At 41.2% G+C, this 20,939-nt stretch overlaps 1 long non-coding RNA gene across 1 annotated transcript in view; it reads right to left on the reverse strand.

The window, feature by feature from the left end:
• Positions 1 to 559: 559 nt before the first annotated feature.
• The window catches only part of LOC132342608 (uncharacterized), an 87,005-nt gene continuing 66,625 nt past the window's right edge, over positions 560 to 20,939 (reverse strand). Inside the window, exon 4 of the long non-coding RNA XR_009491057.1 lies at positions 560 to 1,259. This is a non-coding gene — a long non-coding RNA (uncharacterized lncRNA). The remainder of the gene's footprint in view (positions 1,260 to 20,939) is intronic.

A 20,939-nucleotide genomic window follows, 5' to 3' on the forward strand; every position in this document is an offset into this window, starting at 1 on the left:
TGTCATGAAGCCACTAGGGTAAAAAGCCTTAAGAGAAATTCCTTAGGATGTGTCTTTTGTTACAGCACAGGAATGGTGGGCTGTAGTCATCTCCCCTCTATGGATTTAATCTGAACCCAAATGTAGGCATTTGCTGTAGGGATCACTAATGTGAAAATGTTAAAATTGTCAAGGCAAGCTCAGAAATATCTTTTGAGAATTGTATTTGATTTCCTTCTCCTGTAGCACTGGAGGGAATGCCTGAGTCTCGTTACTACCTTTCTGATTGAAAAGACTGTGTACTTCTTGGCTAATAACCACTTAAGCCTCCATCCTGAGTTATCTCAACATGGCAAGCACACTGGAAATCTATCTACCCATAAAGAAGAAGAAAAATTCAAATTAGGTGATACCATCAAAGTCCATCATTTAATCCATAAAGATGAAAGTTTTCGCTCACCAACATGCACCTCTTACCATCTCAATGAAGCTTTCTTGAATTCATGGAGAAGCTGATGCTACAAAAATTTTATTTCTAGAAGAAAAATAAGGAATGAAAAAAAGAATATACGTGGATTTGGTTCTTTTACTTTCTGCTCCTTTTTTTTTTTCAAATTTTATTTTATTTTTAAACTTTACAATATTGTATTAGTTTTGCCAAATATCGAAATGAATCCACCACAGGTATACCCGCGTTCCCCATCCTGAACCCTCCACCCTCCTCCCTCCCCTCCCCTCCCTCTGGGTCGTCCCAGTGCACCAGCCCCAAGCATCCAGTACCGTGCATCGAACCTGGACTGGCGACTCGTTTCATATATGATATTATACATGTTTCAATGCTATTTTCCCAAATCTCCCCACCCTCTCCCTCTCCCACAGAGTCCATAAGACTGATCTATACATCGGTGTCTCTTTTGCTGTCTCGTACACAGGGTTATTGTTTCCATCTTTCTAAATTCCATATATATGCATTAGTATACTGTATTGGTGTTTTTCTTTCTGGCTTACTTCACTCTGTATAATAGGTTCCAGTTTCATCCATCTCATTAGAACTGATTCAAATGTATTCTTTTTAATGGCTGAGTAATACTCCATCGTGTATATGTACCACAGCTTTCTTATCCATTCATCTGCTGATGGGCATCTAGGTTGCTTCCATGTCCTGGCTATTATAAACAGTGCTGCGATGAACATTGGGGTACACGTGTCTCTTTCCCTTCTGGTTTCCTCAGTGTGTATGCCCAGCAGTGGGATTGCTGGATCCCTTGCATTCCTATACACTAATAATGAGAAAATTGAAAGAGAAATTAAGGAAACAATTCCATTCACCATTGCAATGGAAAGAATAAAATACTTAGGAATATATCTACCTAAAGAAACCAAAGACCTATATATAGAAAACTATAAAACACTGGTGAAAGAAATCAAAGAGGACACTAATAGATGGAGAAATATACCATGTTCATGGATTGGAAGAATCAATATAGTGAAAATGAGTATACTACCCAAAGCAATTTATAGATTCAATGCAATCCCTATCAAGCTACCAACGGTATTCTTCACAGAGCTAGAACAAATAATTTCACAATTTGTGTGGAAATACAAAAAACCTCGAATAGCCAAAGCTATCTTGAGAAAGAAGAATGGAACTGGAGGAATCAACCTGCCTGACTTCAGGCTCTACTACAAAGCCACAGTTATCAAGACAGTATGGTACTGGCACAAAGACAGAAATATTGATCAATGGAACAAAAGAGAAAGCCCAGAGATAAATCCACGCACATATGGACACCTTATCTTTGACAAAGGAGGCAAGAATATACAATGGATTAAAGACAACCTCTTTAACAAGTGGTGCTGGGAAAACTGGTCAACCACTTGTAAAAGAATGAAACTAGACCACTTTCTAACATCATACACAAAAATAAACTCAAAATGGATTAAAGATCTCAATGTAAGACCAGAAACTATAAAACTCCTAGAGGAGAACATAGGCAAAACACTCTCCGACATACATCACAGCAGGATCTTCTATGACCCATCTCCCAGAATATTGGAAGTAAAAGCAAAAATAAACAAATGGGACCTAATTAAACTTAAAAGCTTCTGCACAACAAAGAAAACTATTAGCAAGGTGAAAAGGCAGCCTTCAGAATGGGAGAAAATAACAGCAAATGAAGCAACTGACAAACAACTAATCTCAAAAATATACAAGCAACTCCTACAGCTCAACTCCAGAAAAATAAATGACCCAATTAAAAAATGGGCCAAAGAACTAAATAGACATTTCTCCAAAGAAGACATACAGATGGCTAACAAACACATGAAAAGATGCTCAACATCACTCATTATCAGAGAAATGCAAATCAAAACCACTATGAGGTACCATTTCACGCCAGTCAGAATGGCTGCAATCCATAAGTCTACAAGCAATAAATGCTGGAGAGGGTGTGGAGAGAAGGGAACTCTCTTGCACTGTTGGTGGGAATGCAAACTAGTACAGCCACTATGGAGAACAGTGTGGAGATTACTTTCTGCTCCTTTTAAAAAAATTTTCTAATCCCTGCCAAGCCCCACCTAGCTTGGGATCAGAGTTCTGCGTTTCCATAGTTCAGAATAGGCTTTCTGAACAGGGAACACCTGCGAAAGGATAATGCAACTTATTCCCCAAGGAAATTTAAAAAAAAGTGGCTATAAGCTTCCCTAATAGCTCAGTTGGTAAAGAATCCGCCTGTATTGCAGGAGACCTGGGTTCAATCCCTGAGTTGGGAAGATACCCTAGAGAAGGGAAAGGCTATCCACTCCAGTATTCTGGCCTAGAGAATTTCATGGACTGTATAGTCCATGGGGTTGCAAAGAGTCAGACATGACTGAACGACTTTCATGCACTTTACATAAGTCTTTACCAGGTACAATGACAGCAATGAGACATCATTGTCATCATTATCACCATCATCTAATTGTAAAAGCAATCATGAACAAGTACTGTGTCTTCTTTATTCACTGTTGGCTTACTAGGCTCAGACTGCCATCAAAAATACCATGGACTGAGTGGCTTAAACAACAGAAATGGATTTCTCACAGTTCTGTAGGCTAACTGTTCAAGATCAAGGTTGTAGCCAATTCAGTTTTTGGTGGGACTTCTCTTCTTGACTTGAAGACAGCTGACTTCTTTCGGTGTACTCACATCATGGGGAGAGACAGAGGTAGAAGGCAGGACAGAGAGAGACAGCATGTTTTGGCATCTCTTCTTCAGTTCAGTTCAGTTGCTCAGTTATGTCCGACTCTTTGCCATCCTATGGACTGCAGCATGCCAGGCTTCCCTGTGCATCATCAATTCCCTGACTTTGCTCAAACTCATGTCCATCGAGTCAGTGATGCCATCCAACCATCTCACCCTCTGTCATCCCCTTCTCCTCTTACCTTCAATCTTTCCCAGCATCAGGGTCTTTTCCAATGAGTCAGTTCTTCACATCAGGTGGCCAAAGTATTGGAGTTTCAGCTTCAGCATCAGTCCCTCCAATGAATATTCAGGGCTGATTTCCTTTGGGATTGACTGGTTTGATCTCCTTGCAGTCCAAAGTACTCTCAAGAGTCCCTTGTGTCTCAGCTGGTAAAAAATCTGCCTGCGATGCGGGAGACCTAGGTTTGATCCCTGGGTTGGGAAGATCCCCTGGAGAAGGGAAAGGCTACCCACTCCAGTATTCTGGCCTGGAGAATTCCATGGACTGTATAGTTCTTATGGTCACAAAGAATTGGACACAACTGAGTGACTTTCACTTTCACTTTCTTCTACAACACCACAGTTCAAAAGCATCAATTCTTCAGCACTCAGCTTTCTTTATAGTCCAACTCTCACATCCATACATGACTACTGGAAAAATCATAGCTTTGACTAGATGGATCTTTGTTGGCAAAATAATATCTCTGCTTTTTAATATGCTGTCTAGTTTGGTCATACCTCTTCTTCCAAGGAGCAAGTGTCTTCTAATTTTATGTCTGCAGTCATCATCTGCAGTGATGTGCTCACATCACTGTGAGCCCAAGAAAAAAATGCCACTGTTTCCATTGTTTCCCCATCTATTTGCCCATGAAGTGATGGAACCAGATGCCATGATCTTAGTTTTTTGAATGAATGTTGAGTTTTATGCCAGCTTTTTCACTTTCCTCTTTCACTTTCCTCAAGAGGCTCTTCAGTTCCTCCTCACTCTCTGCCATAAGGGTGGTGTCATCTATGTATCTGAGGTTATTGATATTTCTCCCTGCAATCCTGACACCAGCTTGTGCTTCATCTAGCCCAGCATTTCTCATGATGTACTATGCATATAAGTTAAATAAGCAGGGTGACAATATACAGCCTTGACATACTCCTTTCCCAATTTGGAACCAGTCCGTTGTTTCATGTCCAGTTCTAACTGTTGCTTCTTGACCTGCATACGGATTTCTCAAGAGGCAGGTCAGGTGGTCTGGTATTCCCACCTCTTTAAGAATTTTCTACAGTTTGTTGTGATCCACACTGTCAAAGGCTTTGGCATATTCAATAAAGCAGAAGTAGATGTTTTTCTGGAACTCTCTTGCTCTTCTATGATCCAATGGATGTTGGCAATTTGATCTCTGGTTCCTCTGCCTTTTCTAAATCCAGCTTGAACATGTGGAAGTTCACGGTTCACGTACTGTTGAAGCCTGGCTTGGAGAATTTTGAGCATTACTTTGCTGGCATGTGAGATGAGTGCAATTGCATGGTAGTTTGAACATTCTTTAGCATTGCCTTTTTGGGGGGCAATTGGAAAACTGGCATATCTCCTTATAAGGGCACTAAATCTATAACCTCATTAAACCTAATTACTTCCCAAAGCTCCCATCTCTAAATATTTGGCAATTAGGGTTTTGAGTTATGAATTCTAAGGGGACAAAATATTCAGTCCCTGGCAACTGTCTTCCCAAATATAGGATAGTACTGGTATGTAGCAGATGATTATCCAATATCTTATGAAAGAAAGAAAGGTTTCAAATTTGCTTTTATTTTTTTCTCAATCCTTGGTACATACAGATCTCTATTGGATTTTTTTTTTTTTTTTTTTTTTGCCAATTTAACTCCATCACTAAGCCCTTCTAATCCTGGGGACTACTCTCCAGAAATCTCCAATGAGAAGAAATTAAATGAGATTGGGAAAGCAAAAATGAAGCAAAGCCATTGCCATCCTGAGTCCATGGCAGACAGATGTGATGGCTTCACAGAGCTCTGGACAAGCTCATAGCAGCTTATCAGACTTTCTATGAGCTCCATTGCTTGAGGCTGGCCACGGTCACTGAGACTTTCCCTCTGATCCTCCTGGTGCAGTCTCCAGACCTTTCCTCTCTCAGGTCCATCTGCAGTCTAACTCCACTATTAAACCTATTAACCCTCCAATGTGTGATGCAGACAGATTCACTATCCAAACTGATACAATATACAAAAGGATTTTTGGGGGGAGGGGTGGAGCTGTTGTTGGGTAATCTTTTTGTCTTATGGGCATCTCCTCCCAAAATATTTTATCTCATAGAAGTCTTCCTGGCACCTGCTTTTTTGAAGATAAAAAAATGACTGAGATTTGTATAGGTTAATGAGAGGAAGATTATATTAGCAGAGAGCACAGGAGGAACAAGGTCAGACTCTGGGAATAACCACGGCATAAACAGGTATGAACAGAGGACAAGTGTATTCATTGTAAATATGTCCAGGTGAGATGTATACAAAACTCAGCCAATAAGAACAGGGGCCAACCTCTTGCCTTCTGAGACAGCCCACGCTCTGTCTATGGAACATGTTTTTCTTTAATAAATCTATTTCTTATCTTAAACAAACAAAAAGCACAGGGGTCAATAAGAACTTTCTCCTATTACAATTATTATCAATGAGGAAAATACTTCCCAGAAAATCCAAGAAGACATTTTCTAATGTCTGATGGAGGTCACATTGTCCATCTCTGGCCCAATCACTGACTGGAGATTAGGATTACTTGGATTGGATTAGGCCAATCACAGATCTCCCAGGATAAGGGTGGGACTAATGTTGCTCACCACGGGGGGCTCCCAATCTGGTTAGCCACAAAGGGTCAGGGGAATCTCTACTCCCAAGGGGTCAGGCACGATTATGGGTGATATCCAGGTGGAACTGAATATACATTACATCTTAAGGTGATTCCATTTCCATAACCCCTTGGATTCTTCTGCCTATATGTCTCTGCATCTTTCCTTATACTTTGAAAACTTCCTTTCTGACATAAAGAAAGCCAAACTCAGGCTCAAAGCCTAAGGTACGTAGCAGCGTCTAGGTCATGGTGTTCTCCATTTTATTTCCATCCTTACCTACTATTTCTGACACACGATAGTTATTTTTCATTCATAGTATTTATGCAGTTTCCTGTTTTTATAATTTCCTTCTAAAATACATTCAAGTAAAATAAGACTTTTAAAGTAAATATTACACAGAAAATACTACAAATATTATTGTAATGATGGGAACATTTGTGAGAACATGTTAACAAAAATCTGAAATTGGAAAATGCTGATTAAAGAATAGTAGAAGAGGGACTTCCCTGCTGGTCCAGTGGTTAGGAATCAGCCTTGCAAAGTAGGGGACATGGGTTCAGCCCTTGGTCAGGGAACTAAGATCCCACATGCCTCAGAGCTACTAAGCCCACGTGCCATAACTACTGAGCCCATGTGCTCTGGAGCCCATGCACCACAACAAAGGTCTTTTAGGTCACGGCTAAGACCCAAAGTGCATGCATGCTCAGTTGCTTAGTTGGGTCCAACTCTTTGTGACCCCATGAACTACATACAGCCTGCCAGACTCCTCTATCCATGGAATCTTCTAGGCAAGAATACTGGAGTGGGTTGCTATTTCCTTCTCCAGGGGATCTTCCTGACCTAGGTTAAGACCCAACACAGCCAAATAAATAAATACAAATAGTAGAAGAGAAGATTTGAGAGAGAAATGGGTGTCTAAGGAAAAAAATGAACTCTGCTGCTAGATTAAGTTCTAAGGCTGTGTGTGTGTGTGTGTGTGTGTGTGTGTGTGTGTGTGTGTGTTATGTTTCTCCCTTCTGACAGCATCTCACCACATCACAATAAGGGCTTCCCAGGTGGTTCAGTGGTAAAGAACCTGCCTGCCAATGCAGGAGACTTGGGAGACATGGGTTCAATCCCTGGATTGGGAAGATCCCTTGGAGGAGGGCATGGCAACCCATTCCAGTATTCTTGCTAGGATAATCCCATGGACAGAGGAGCCTGGTGGGCTACAGTCCGTGGGGTCACAAAGAGTCAGACACGACTGAACAACTAAGCAAGAACACGAGCACATCACAATAAACCCCAAAACACACAAGTTGTTTTAGATTTAAATATCAAAATATCAGGTTGTTTCAAAATTCATTTGAGCCAACAATGGTATTTTGTCACTAAAAACTACCATAATTCCTGTAATTCCTGAAAACAGCTCAATGTGTTCCAGGTCATTACTAACCATCTATGGATTAGTTATGAAATTTGGAATTAAAATGACAGAGGAATTCATGAACTGAAGTATGTGTGTATAACACACACACGTACACACAGTGTTTCAATCGTGTTTCTTCATCTCTGGTGCATATAAACAAAAGCTATTTTAAAAATCATGATGGGTCATATCAATATTTCTCAGTTAGAAGAATAGAATCTGTTTCTTGTTATATGTTTAAAACTGGCTCAGAGGCATAATATATTGATTCTGGATAGTACATATTTTAACAGTGTTTTCCAGCAGGTAGACTGTTCCACTGGTGATGTATTAAATAATTTTAGGTGATCCCAGAGAACATTTAACAACATAGGGGCACATCATGGGACATTTGGACTTTCAATTTTTACTTCAACTCTTTTAAAACTTTCCCATGGCATTGAGGAAAAAGTTTCATTTTGAAGATGGATGTCTTTGACATCTCCACCTCTTCTTGATTTTGTTGGGGGAACCACTGGCTGATACCACCCACCCTGACCAGGCCCAGTAGTAGCCATTTGGTTGAGTTTTCTTACAACAGAAGGTCCTGGTAAGGAATGTGGGACTAAATAACTACCACCAACCAGAATTCAGGAAAGGTCAAAGAGAGAGGAGATGCCTGTCCATATGTCCCACCAACCTCCCAGAATCCTCCTTTCTGGAATCCGTCTTGGCTGAGCAATGCCAAGTAAGGACCACCAGTAAGGACCCTGAGTCAGAGTGATTGGCCAGAGACAGCCTGGAAACTAACCTCATCACCCCAAAACCTGAGACTGTGAGCCATGCGGCAGAGCAGTTCTCCTGGGTGCCCTGTCCTTCCTGCTCTCTGCCCAGGTGCCCCTTCCCAATAAAGTCTTTTGCTTTGTCAGCACATGTCTCAGAAAATTCATTTCCAAGTGTTAGACAAAAGCCCGCTCTTGAGCCCTGGAAGGAATCCACCTTCCCGCAACAGCTTTCCTTTTCATCGGGGACAGCAGTGAACATACCAGCCAGTAGTTTTGGCGAGAATCTGGTGGCATTTCTTTGGACCAGTTAGAATGTTCAGCTACAACTAACATCTGATGATGAATCAGCTTGCACAACCAGCTGTCTGGAGGAATGCGGTTCTCAGAGATCTAAGTCTGTGCTTGTACATGGATTTGCTTTTCTTACCTGGAAACATATGGTTACCTGGGCTTCAAACATGAAATGCTTGCACATTACTGGCCTTTCAAGCGGGAAAATGATTAACAACAAAAGTCTTTGAAAGGCTTTTTTTCTTCTTGGAGTTTCCACCCGCCTCCCCTATATTTTTATTTGTCTCTTTGTTTTTCCACAAGCTCAACTTCTGACTGTCCTTTTTACCTCTCTGGTCACTACTGGGTCACGTGCTCATCTTTAGGCCAGTCCCAGCAGGGGAGTGTGGTCTCACATGTCCAGCTCAGACTAATGAAGCCTCAGTCCTTAGGACTTGGGGAGGGGTTATGGGACCACTCTGTACAAAGTTAGGGTCGGTTGGCAGGGAGAGAGAAGTGGCTTTTGGTTGGGCAATGAAGACAGTGGGTCATATTTTTATTTGCATAACATTTTTCTTTTAAATGCTGTTTATAACAATGATATGAAACAGGAAAATTGTCAGATAACCAGAACAAACACTACAGTAACTCTATCTTATTAGGTAGTTATTAATGTGGGCTTGATTGTCTAGCCTTTAGAAGAGGTTGCAGTATTTCCATACATTTGTTATTTTAAACTATTATTTTATATACATTTTATTTTCTTATTAGATGTTTTCTTAGTTTATAACTCCTTGTTCAAGTTACCATCAGTCTCAAGTAAAGAACATTTGAATTAGTGAGGTTTATGGATCAGAAATGTTTTTTCTTTTCTGAGCAAAGGATGACTTAATTATGTCTACAGATATATACGGAAGCCTCTCTATTGCCTATTCCCAACTATTCTACTTCTCCTCACTTTTGCTGATATAATTCACTATCTTGAGGGTTTTTCTGATCTCCTTTGTCAACAACATGTGACTAAATTCTTGGCAAAGTTACCTGTTGGAAACCTTGATTGAGGGCTTCTATAAAGGCATTTTCTCATTAATTAAAGAAAACACCTGACTTTGTCCTGCTTTAAATATGCTCAGATGAAGACATGATGCTAGGAGCACTGGCCACTATTTTGGGGTCACGAGGTGATGAACATAAGGACTGAGCTAATAGACTGAAGAAACTGAAGCAGAAACATGGAAAAATCCTGGGTATTTAAAGATCTCTACAAGCTTCAGAACCAATTATGTGGTCGCTCTGCTTTAGACCCCTGTTGTATAAAATAACAAAATCCTATTTTATAAATCCATCTACTTGAGTATTTGTTAGTGGGCACTGATGCAAAGTTGCATTGGAGGATTCCCAATGAAACCAAGTTTCTAATGGTCAAATCCCCAAAACTGTAATGCATAGGTGACAAATATATTCTGGCTCCTGTACAGTTCTCCCGGAGGTTCTTTAAAAATGCAGAATGTTTCCTATTGTTTTAGCATGAAACTGACCTCAGCACAAATATCCTTTCTTTGACAGTGCAAATTTCAAACACTTTGTCATGTGTATGTTAATATTGTCTTAGTTCATGGCACACATCAGCAAAGTATACAGACCCTTCTATTCCTCTATTCAACATTTCAGGGATCTGACCTGGATATGTGAGTTTCAATAAAGAAAGACTGCTAAATGCAGTCAAAACCATAGGGATGTAGAATTGAGTTATGAGGGTCAGGGAGTCTGGCTTATTTTTTTTTATTTCAGCAAAAAGCACTACTTCCTGATACCACAGTCTTTGGAAATATCTCATAAGAAAAATACAAAAGTACATTTCCTTTTGTCAGCTTGATAAGTGACCCAGTAAAAATTCCAAACTCTCTTAGCAGACAGAAAATATGAAAATTATTTTCCAGTTCAGATATATTTATTCTTCCTTAAAAAAAAAAAAAAAAACCTTCAAGCTGAAGCTGAGCTCCATCCAATAGTTTCCAGGATTTTTACTGGGTTTATAAAAAGTAATGATTTTATTAAACTATAAAACCATGACAGATGGAGAAACTATAATTTAGAGAGATTAAATGAGCTGAATTTTATATGCATCTAGCATTTAAGGCATTGAGAAATATCAAAATAATTGGAAAACGATGCATTGTAGACACCAGGCTATTTCTCAGCTGAACAGCTAATAATCACTCCTTACAAGGCTCCAGATGTGTGTGTTTCCTCTAATAATGGGGAGTTAAAAATAACACTCCTGATTCTTCCTCCAAATGATGATCAGCTGTCCCACTCCTACCAAACTTTCCACAGGAGGGGATGTCATTGAATATCTTGGAGCCGCTCAACAATAAACAAATAAGCATGTTCATCCCATTATTCAAATACTCTCTTAATTACTTTAGAACTTGCTCCAAACTTTTCCAAGTCGACTCATGGTAATGAGCTCTTGGGTTTTCATCTTCCAGCTCACAACTTCATGCTAAATGGACCGCAACTGGACATACTGCCAGATGAATATTTATCAGTGCTGGATTGTTGTTGGATTTTTGAATCTTGGGATCTGCTAGCATAATTCAACTCCCTACTCACCTTCCCAACTAATCCATCTTTGTGAGGACAAAAAGCATGATGCTAGCGTAAGCTTCCCGTGCTGCATTGAAAGTTTCACAACTCAGGGGACTGACTGTATGATTAGCTAGATTTTATACGTGGGTGTTACTGAATCCAAGCTCGGTCTGCTTGCAGCACAGCAGGCCAACAATTGGGAGACAAGGTGCTGAAGCAAGGAATACAACTTTATTTGGAAAGCTAGGCGTCCTAGAAGATGGCAGGCTAGTGCTCCAGCGTATCATCTTATCTGGGTCTGAATGTCAGTTTCTTTTATAGACAGAGAAGAGTAGGAGGTGAGGAAAGTGAAAGTGACATCGCTCAGTCGTGTCCGACTCTTTGCCACCCCATGGACTGTAGCCTACCAGGCTCCTCTGCCCATGGGATTTTCCAGGCAAGGGTACTGGAGTGGGCTGCCATTTCCTTCTCCAGGGTATCTTCCCGACCCAGGGATCGAACCTGGGTCTCCTGTACTGCAGACAGACGCTTTACCATCTGAGCCACCAGGGAAGCCCTAGGAGGTGAGGAAGTGATGTAAAAAGTGCAGGAAAATATCTCCTGGCTTGGCCAGCATCAAGGAGGGGACGTGTTAATTTCTTCTTTTCTGTAGCCATTCATATGTGGGCAGGGTCAGAATGTCTCCCTGTGAACTAAACAAAGACACTTTAGTTTAACATTAAGGCAGAGAGGCAGGTTCCTCAGGCAGGCCATTATGTATGCTCACAGCTATAGACAGCATCCTTTTAGGGATTATAGTAACAAAGGCAATGGAGAACAAACGTTAAAGTAAGAGAAACAGATCCAACACGGAGGAGTCAGACTCTGTTCTTCCCTGTGACATGGGGAAGTGACTCCAGCCCTTCCTCCAGCCAGAGAATAGGGTGGATGGTGCAATGAGAAATGCTGATGGTCTCCTAGGCTTGAAGAAGAGTTGTGGCAGCCTCCTCAATGTTCCAAGCAGCATGGTAGACTTTCGGCTCAGGGTTATTAGAATAAGCCATGGATGGGGAGGAAAGCTTGGATCTTAGTTTCAGTTGGCATGCCAACTCACTGGGCTGGTGGGCAAGTTCTAACTGCTAGGGCCAGTGCATCCATAAAACAAAACTTGTATTCTGACTGTTAATTACAAATTGGCACTTGCCATCCACCTCTACAAGGATTAAATCATGTGCTGCTGCAGCTGCTGATTTTCAACAACCCCTGAAATGAGGTCAGGGTGGTCAGCAGAAACGAGGCCCTCTGTGTGTGGGAGAATAACTGGCAGCACAGCTCTTCAGAGAGTTGGATAGTTTTAGGAGCTGATTTTTATGAGCCTAATTCTTGTACCTCCCCATATCTAGAAAAACACTAAAATCCTTCATTGTGATGACTGTGTCTTGTGACTAGCAGAAAGCTTCACCAGACTAGTAAAAATCTTCTAGAAAAAAAAATCTGCTTCATTGCATGTATATTCCCCTTTCACCAAAAACACATATATACTGACCTTCCCCGCCCCGCCTGCCTCTTTGGAGCAGGTTCTCAGAGTTATCTGAGGTGCTGTCTCCCAGGCTGCAGTCCTCATTTTGCCCCAAATAAAATTTAACTTGCAACTCTCACATTGTACAGGTTTTTTTCAGTCTACATGGATGTGGTTCAATCACTCATACTTATGTGATGAAGCTCCAATAAAGAAGCTCAGATGAGCTTCCAGATGGCAATGCTTTGTGCATGATGTCACACGTCATAGCTGGGAGGAAGCAATGCTGTCCAGGGCTCTGCAGGGAGAGGTCGATTGGATCACTCCCAGGCATCCTTTCTTTTAACTGGTCCTAATTATACCCCTTTGCTATAATAAAATAGCAGTTCTACGAGTCACACTTTTCTGAGTTCTGTGAATCATTCTAGTGGATTATTACAACTGGGAGTGGCTTTCAGAAACACGCCAATGAAATTGGTAATAGAAATGTCTCATGGAGACTTTTCCCCTCTTTCCTTCATCCTGTACAATTATCCATAGGCAGCTGAGGTAATGAACACAATCTCATTTCCTTTATTAAAATATCCTGTCCACTGTACAGATCAAAACTATGCTCTTGATTTAACTGCCCAAACTTCTCCCCTCCCCTCACTTGGTCTCCTTCTACAGGAAGTTTAGGGTGAGACTTCTTGTTTTGTCTCTCCTCCTTTGATCAACTCTCAGCCTTTGAGTGATGTTGTGGCCCCCTAAGGTCTGAGCAGCGGATCCTGAGACGAGATCAGGGGTTAGGAAAAGTCTTCCTCAAACTGTTCAATGAGTAAAAGAACTTCACACTTTCTGGATCCAGTGCACATGAATGCCATGTCTTCGGTCCTTTCGGAAGTTCTCTGTAAGGTTCACCCTTCCTGCAACTTCCATGACCAGGAAACACATGTTACCCATTCAGCAGGCCACTGCTGTTTACAGAGATAAAATAGTAACAAAATAAACGGAAAAATGCAGATATTACTGCCCTATTTTTTTACATAATTTCAAGCCAAAGAAAGAAAGGGAAGAGTGACATGTCAAGAATGACTTCATTCTTGTTTACACTTTAACAAAGTCAAATATGTTTAAATGGGTAGAAAAGTCGGTCATACCAACTCAGGGAGCTCAAACCAGGGCTCTGTGGCAACTTAGAGGGGTGGGATGGGGTGGGACGTGGGAGGGAGGGAGCATATGTATACCTGTGGCTGATTCATGTTGGTGTATGGCACAAACCAACACAATATTTTAAAACAATTATCCTCCAATTAAAAATAAATCTAAAAAAAAAGTCAGCCATGTAGACCTCAGATACTAAAACAACCCCATCTCACTGTAAAGTTTTCCAGGGAATAAAAAAGGTAGCTTTTACTTTCTCAGCCTCAGGTGTCTTAAGAGATCATCCTCAACTTCAAAGCCAAAATCAACACATTGCATCTAAGCAAGAGACCCAGACCAACAATGAAAGCCAGACTTATTTTCACAATTCTCTTGGCTGGTTTTATCTATCAATAATATTCCAACCTTCCTAGAGTAAGAGGAGCATTTCTCTAGGAGATTTTAATGCCCTCGGATGATTACTTTCCGTCTACAAAGTCACAGTATTCCACTGGTCTCCAGCTAGGGAAGAGATTATATTCAATTCTTCTCTAAACTCTCTGATATATTTAAGTTTTCTAAAAGCAAATAACACCCCCTACCATAACCCATACAAGCTATAAATTCAGGGAGATATCTTCAGTAGGTACTAAAGAACTTCAAGGCTTAAAAAAAAATGCTTAAGTGCAGTATTTTCACTTTGCACATAAACTTCTAAATAAAAAGTGTTCTTTTATGAATCTCGTTTTAAACTTTCCCTGTTCCTTCTATTTTTGAATCCAATTATACTAACAACAGTTATACAGACACACTGGGCTCTGGGAGGAGCCCTCGGTAGCCAGTGGCTCCATCCTCCTGTTTTCCATTAGAAAAAGAACTAGCTGAAGCTATTAGTGAAAAAATGTCTTTTTTTCATATTTCCAAAATAATGCTGATGGGGAAAAAATGGACTTGGAAATTTGGGAAAGCATTTTAATTCATATTCTGCCAACTCTTTTGAAGCAGGAATCACGCTGCTTCTTCACACATTCAACTTCACAAAGACCTTCTACATCTCTGTCCACTTATTCACAGGCTCCTGTGGGGCTTAGAGAAAGACCAGGCTTGGTTTGGGCAGGGGGAATTATTAAGATGTAGCAAGCTATTCAAACCCTGGGTCTCCAAGGAGATTTTGTGTGTTTCATCCTGAGAGCAATATGTGGCATTTGCCAAAGTGGCCAAGGAGATGCTGGCGGTTTCTGTGTGCACAGAAGGAGATGCTGGCAGAGTGTGTGCACAGTGAGTAGAGAGACTTTTGGGCCCTTGGCAAAAGCACCCACCTGTCTTGCCGCTGGAACATCTGCACAAGTCTTCAGAGATTAGAATCCCTTGCAGTTTTATGTTTTTCTTAGGTCTCTAAAGTTTTGCCTCGTCTGCATCAATCCCTGGTGATCTTGTCCCTATCCCCACATATATATGAACACAGAGAGATACCTACATGCTCCCAGATACATACACATTAAAAAGCTTTGTGGGGACTTCCCTGGTGGTCCAGTGGTTAAGAATCTGCCTGCCAATGCAGGGGGCATGGGTTCAATCCCAGCTCTGGGAAGATCCCACATGCCTTGGGGCAACTAACCCGCATGCCACAATTACTGAAGCCCATGTCCTAGAGCCTGTGCTCCACAACAAGAGAAGCTGCTGCAACAAGAAGCCGGCAGAACACTAGAGTACCCCCACTCTCTGCAACTAGAGAAAGACCGAGAGCAGCAACGAAGACCCAGTGCAGCCAAAAATGAATGAATAAATGAAAATCAAAAGTTTTTGCATAGCGAAGCTTGCAACATCAACAAAACAAAAAGGGAGTGGAAGACAATATTTGCAAATAAGGTATCCAATAAGGGGCTAATATCTAAATTATTAGAAGGAAAAGCCAAATAATTATAGAAATCACATAATTCAATGTGAAACAAACATACAACTCACTTGAAAATATGGGCAGATGACCCACAGAGACATTTCTCTAAGGAAGGCATTCAGATGGCCTACATGCTTGAGAAAATATTCTCTGCATCACTCACTGGGACTTCCCTGGTGGTCCAGTGGCTAAGACTCCAATCTCCCAATGCAGGGGGCCCAGGTACAATCTCTGGTCAGGGAGCTAGATCCCACATGACCCCACTAAAGGTTCACATGTCACAACTAAATATCTCACATGCTGCCTCTAAGACCCAGCACAGACAAATAAATAAATACATAAATGAAAAAAGAATTAAAAAAAAAATCACAAGGAAAATGAAAATCAAAACCACAATGCAACTGCTCAGGAGTGACTGTAACTCGCTCATTGACTCTGTCCTTTGCCCTTACAAAGCCCTCTTTAGGGAGGTGGTATACTTTTCCGTTTGATGGGAAGCTCTGCCATGTTTTCATTCTTCATAAAAAAAATGTATTTACTTATTGGCTGTGCTGGATCTTAGTTGCTGTGTGGGCTTTTCTCTAGTTGTGATGCTTAGGCTTCTCATAGTGCTGTCCTCTCTTGTTGCTGAGCACTGGCTCTAGGCGTGTGGGCTGGCTGCAGTTCTTGCAGCACATGGGCTCAGGAGTTGCGATTCCTGGGCTCTAGAGCACAGGCTCGGAGAACGCGAAGGCACCCCACTCCAGTACTCTCGCCTGGAAAATCCCGTGGACGGAGGGGCCTGGTGGGCTGCAGTCTAGGGGGTCACTAGGAGTCGGACACGACTGAGCCACTTGACTTTCACTTTTCACTTTCATGCGTTGGAGAAGGAAATGGCAACCCACTCCAGTGTTCTTGCCTGGAGAATCCCAAGGACGGGGGAGCCTGGTGGGCTGCCGTCTATGGGGTCGCACAGAGTCGGACATGACTGAAGCGATTTAGCAGCAGCAGTAGCAGCAGCAGAGCACAGGCTCAGTAGTTGCGGTGAATAGCCTTAAGTTGCTCCAAGGCATGTGGGATCTTTTCAGTCAAGACCAGAGATTGAACCTGTATCTCCTGCATTGGCAGCCAGATTCTTTACCACTGAGAGACCATGGGTGCACCCATGTTTTCATTGTTGGTTTGCTTCTTCCACCAAGCCACGCCCTGTTGCCATGGGAACCGCTGTCATCTGCAGGCTACTTTCAATAGGTTCCTCATCGCTACGGTGATACCCCTTGCTTCCCCATCCCCAGTGTAAGTCCCCTTGATCTCCACCCCGCCAAAGTCTCACTGTCCAAAGGGGGATGCCTAGCTGGCTATGACTCATCCTGTAATTGAATTTAGACGCTTCTATTTTAGAAATGAGTTCCCATTATGCCTGGGCCAAATGTCAAGTATCCAAATGGAGAGAACACTGAAAGTAACTTGGAGAAGCGGCAGGCTTCATTTGAATAATTATGTTGAAATAGCAAGTACTTCTCTCTACAAAGTGGGGCCACCTCTCCTCTGGTCACTGTGGAGGTTCATGGAATTATCCCCTGGCTAATACAGGAGCTCTTTCTACAAGCACTAGCCACCTTTTCAAATAATCTTTGTTGTTATTCTTAGTGGTGATTTCTGACCATTTTCACTTTTATACATACATGCACTTTCTAGATATTTTATGGTAAATACCCTTCTCTATAATTGTAATAATGATTGGTTAAGACAGATACTGCAAAAGATCTAAGACTTTGGAATGAGCTATAATTTGGGTCCAAGTATGGACGGTTGAGGCACCCCATGAAACACCCACATTTGGACTAGCTCATGATGCATGTATATTACAGCTGTCATTTCCAGAGTAAATTTGGACAGTCACTAGTGAGTCCTCCAATAACATAAAATGCTCCTTACTTTCTCATGGGAACCCATTAGGCCAAGTGCACTAGAGGCGAAAGGTAGTGGCTTTTAAAGATAACATAAATTTCCTTCTCTTTCCTAGCAGAAAAAAAAAATCAAGGGTAAATGAGATTTTTTTTTCCCTTCTAGGTCAACATGCTCACATATTCAGGGTAATGTCTTAGAGGTTCTTACAGGAAAAGTTGAATCTAATGTTCTCATTGTCGCAGTATCTTTTATTTTTACATCAAATGATTTGGATCATCTGGCTTCATTTTTTTTTTAAATCAAGCTTTACCAGCCTCACTTTTCCAACCTAATTATAACACCCTGAGGATGTGATTTTCACCCTGTTCTCTCTCTCTCTGTCTCTCTCTCTTTCAGATGCACATGCACACACATGCACAGATAGACGAGAAGAACGCAGGAAAAGCTTAGGGGAAGCTGGTTGGGCTGTTTTCACCCTTGGTCAATGATTAGAAGAGGATGGTTGTGCCCTGTTGTGAATCCATGGGTCATCAGCCACTTGGAGTCATGGAGTTGCCTCTGATGACTATTGCAGGACCTTCCTTCCAACTGCTGCACCTTTAAATTCCATTTCTTAGATTTGATTGTCAGATATGCAAGTTCTATTCTTGAGGTTATGTGAGCTGGTTATGAGCACAGGCAGGGCAAAAGTTTCCATAAACTGACTCACACAGGATAAGCCATAACCCCTAATAAGAGAGCAAAGGCAGAAGGCAGAACCATTGTTGAGATAAGAAGGTTGTCTCCTACACTGCTGGTGGGAATGTAAATTGGTGCAGCCACCGTGGGAAACAGTATGGAGGCTCCTTAAAAACTAAAAATAAAACTCTCATATGACTCAAGAATCCAACTCACAGGCAACTATCCAGAGAAAACTCTCATTCAAAAAGTTATGTGCACCCCAGTGTTCATAGCAGCACTGTTCACAATAGCCAAGACATGAAAGCAGCCCAGGTGTCCATCAACAGAAGAACGGGTAAGGAAGATATGGTACATATATACAGTGAAGTATTACTCAGCCATAAAAAGACTGAAATGATGCCGTTTGCTTCGAGATGGATGGAGCTAGAGATTATTATGCGTAAGCGAAGTAAGTCAACAGAGGACAAATATATGATATCACGTGTATGAAATCTAAAATATGACACAAAGGAACCTATATACAAAACAGAAATAGACTCACAGAAATTGAAAGACATCTTATGGTTACCAAATAGCAAAGTGGGGGAAAGATAAATTAGGAGGCTAGGATTAACAGATCCAGACTACTGTATATAAAGTAGGCTTCCCCAGTGACTCAGTCGGTAAAGAATCCACCTACAATACAGAAGGCCACCTGCAATGCAGGAAACATGGGTCGATCCCTGGGTCAAGGAAATGGCAACCCACTCCAGTATTCTTGCCTGGGAAATCCCGTGGGCAGAAGAGCTTGGCAGGCTACAGTCCATGGGGTCACAAAGAGTTGGACACAACTTAGCAACTAAACACCACCACCTCCATATATAAAGTAGATAATCAGCACGAGTCAATATTTTGTAATAACCTATAAGGAAAAAGAACCTGAAAAAGAATGTATTTATAACTGAATCACTTTGCTGTATGCCTGAAACTAACACAAATTATAAATCAACTATACTTCAATAAAAAGAGAGTGGCAACTGAAAGACAGCGTCAGAATAATAATAGTTAACCTTTCTGGAGTCATCATGGTATATACTATGTGCTGTCCTAAACTCTATCTTTCATATTAAAATTTGTATCATAAAATAGTTTGAAATTGTAGAACAATAATGAGGCCAATGTACAGACCATAGAAATACAAGATGTTTTGCATTTTTGCTTAAGTTCTACCTTTTTTTCAATAAATAAGACATTACTGATGCAGCTTAAAAATTAAAAAGCTTAAAAATCTTAATTCCTCTCTCCTGTGCCATGATTATGACTGTCATTCAGTTTACTTATATTTAAGCAAATATAATCGAATTCATTGTTGCTACTTATTTTGAACAGATTATCTGTTAGATCAAGAATAAGAAAAATAAAAATTTTTACTATGACCTTAAAACAGTGTTTCTTTTTAAAAAGAATTATGCATTTTTGGCTGTGTTGGCTCTCTGTTGCTGGGAGAGGGCTTTCCCTAGCTGCGAGGAGCAGGGGCTACTCTCCAGCTGCGGCGCACGGGCTTCTCGTTGTGGTGGATTCCCTTGTTGCGGAGCACAGGCTCCAGTCACGTGGGCCCCGTAGTTCCGACGCACAGGTTCGGTAGTTGCAGCTCCAGGGCTCTAGAATACAGGCTCAATAGGTGTGGCTCACGGGCTTAGCGGCTCCGCGGTATGTGGGACCTTCCTGGATCAGAGATCAAACCCATTTCTCCTGCACTGGCAGGAGGATTCTTTACCACTGATCCATCAGGGAAGCCCCCAAATCTTTATTTCTTAGTGATGAAAGGGCTCCACAGAGACTGTGGTGAACCATTCTAGCTCAATATCCATTTCAGCAGATCCTTTTTTCTTGGCTGCTCTGGGTCTTAATTGCGGCATGCAGGATCTAGTTCCCTGACTAGGGATCGAACCCAGGCCCTGCATTGGAGTGTGGAGTCTTAGCCACTGAACCACCAGTGAAGTCTGCTCAGCAGATTCCATCTTAATAAATAAAAATTGGGTTAAATCTGCCTACTCTCAAATTCTTGCTTTGCTTCACAGCATTCCTGTGGTTCATCTGGTAGCATTTTATAGGTTGTCTAAGAACAGTGCCATATGCAGTTACTTTCTTCTTTGCCACTGGTCTCCAGTCTCCTGTTTTTCCTAATAACAGTATCTTGGATTAGTCATCTCCTTGTATGATGTGTGTGTCTGTGTGTGTGTACTTCACTCTTTGTGCATCTTGTGAATGTTTTGTCTCACAGGAAAACAATTGTGAATATTTTACTGGTCATCATCAAGCTAAATGTTGTACATACCCTTAGATTAGAAATATCATTCTATTTCTTTCTTTCTTACTTTTGCTCAGGCAAATGGCAAGCCTCCTCTGAGGCTGTTTCCTAGGCAATTTCCTTTCTGTGCACATCAATACTATTTTTAGATTTCAGATTGGATATAAAAAAAATGATGCCCGCACAATGCTTGCATAAATAGAGCTAAAAGTAGTTTGAGAAATTTGACCCTCAGAAATGAACTTCATTTGTTTCCCATGAAATTTGTGCTGCCGGAGGGAAAAAAAGACAATTGTGTTTATGGTTCTCAACATTTCCTCAAAAATTCAAGCAGTAAAGAAAGGCTGCATGTAAAACTTATTTGCTAAATAGCACTGTTTTATTGATACCCATTTATTTAATAAAACCTTTTGTCCAATTCAGATATAAAATATTCCATTAAGGAAAACTAGGAAATATAAGGGCTTCCCAGGTGG

The sequence above is a fragment of the Bos taurus genome, chromosome 17, assembly GCF_002263795.3.
Source record: "Bos taurus isolate L1 Dominette 01449 registration number 42190680 breed Hereford chromosome 17, ARS-UCD2.0, whole genome shotgun sequence".
NCBI classification, from domain to species: Eukaryota; Metazoa; Chordata; class Mammalia; order Artiodactyla; family Bovidae; genus Bos; species Bos taurus.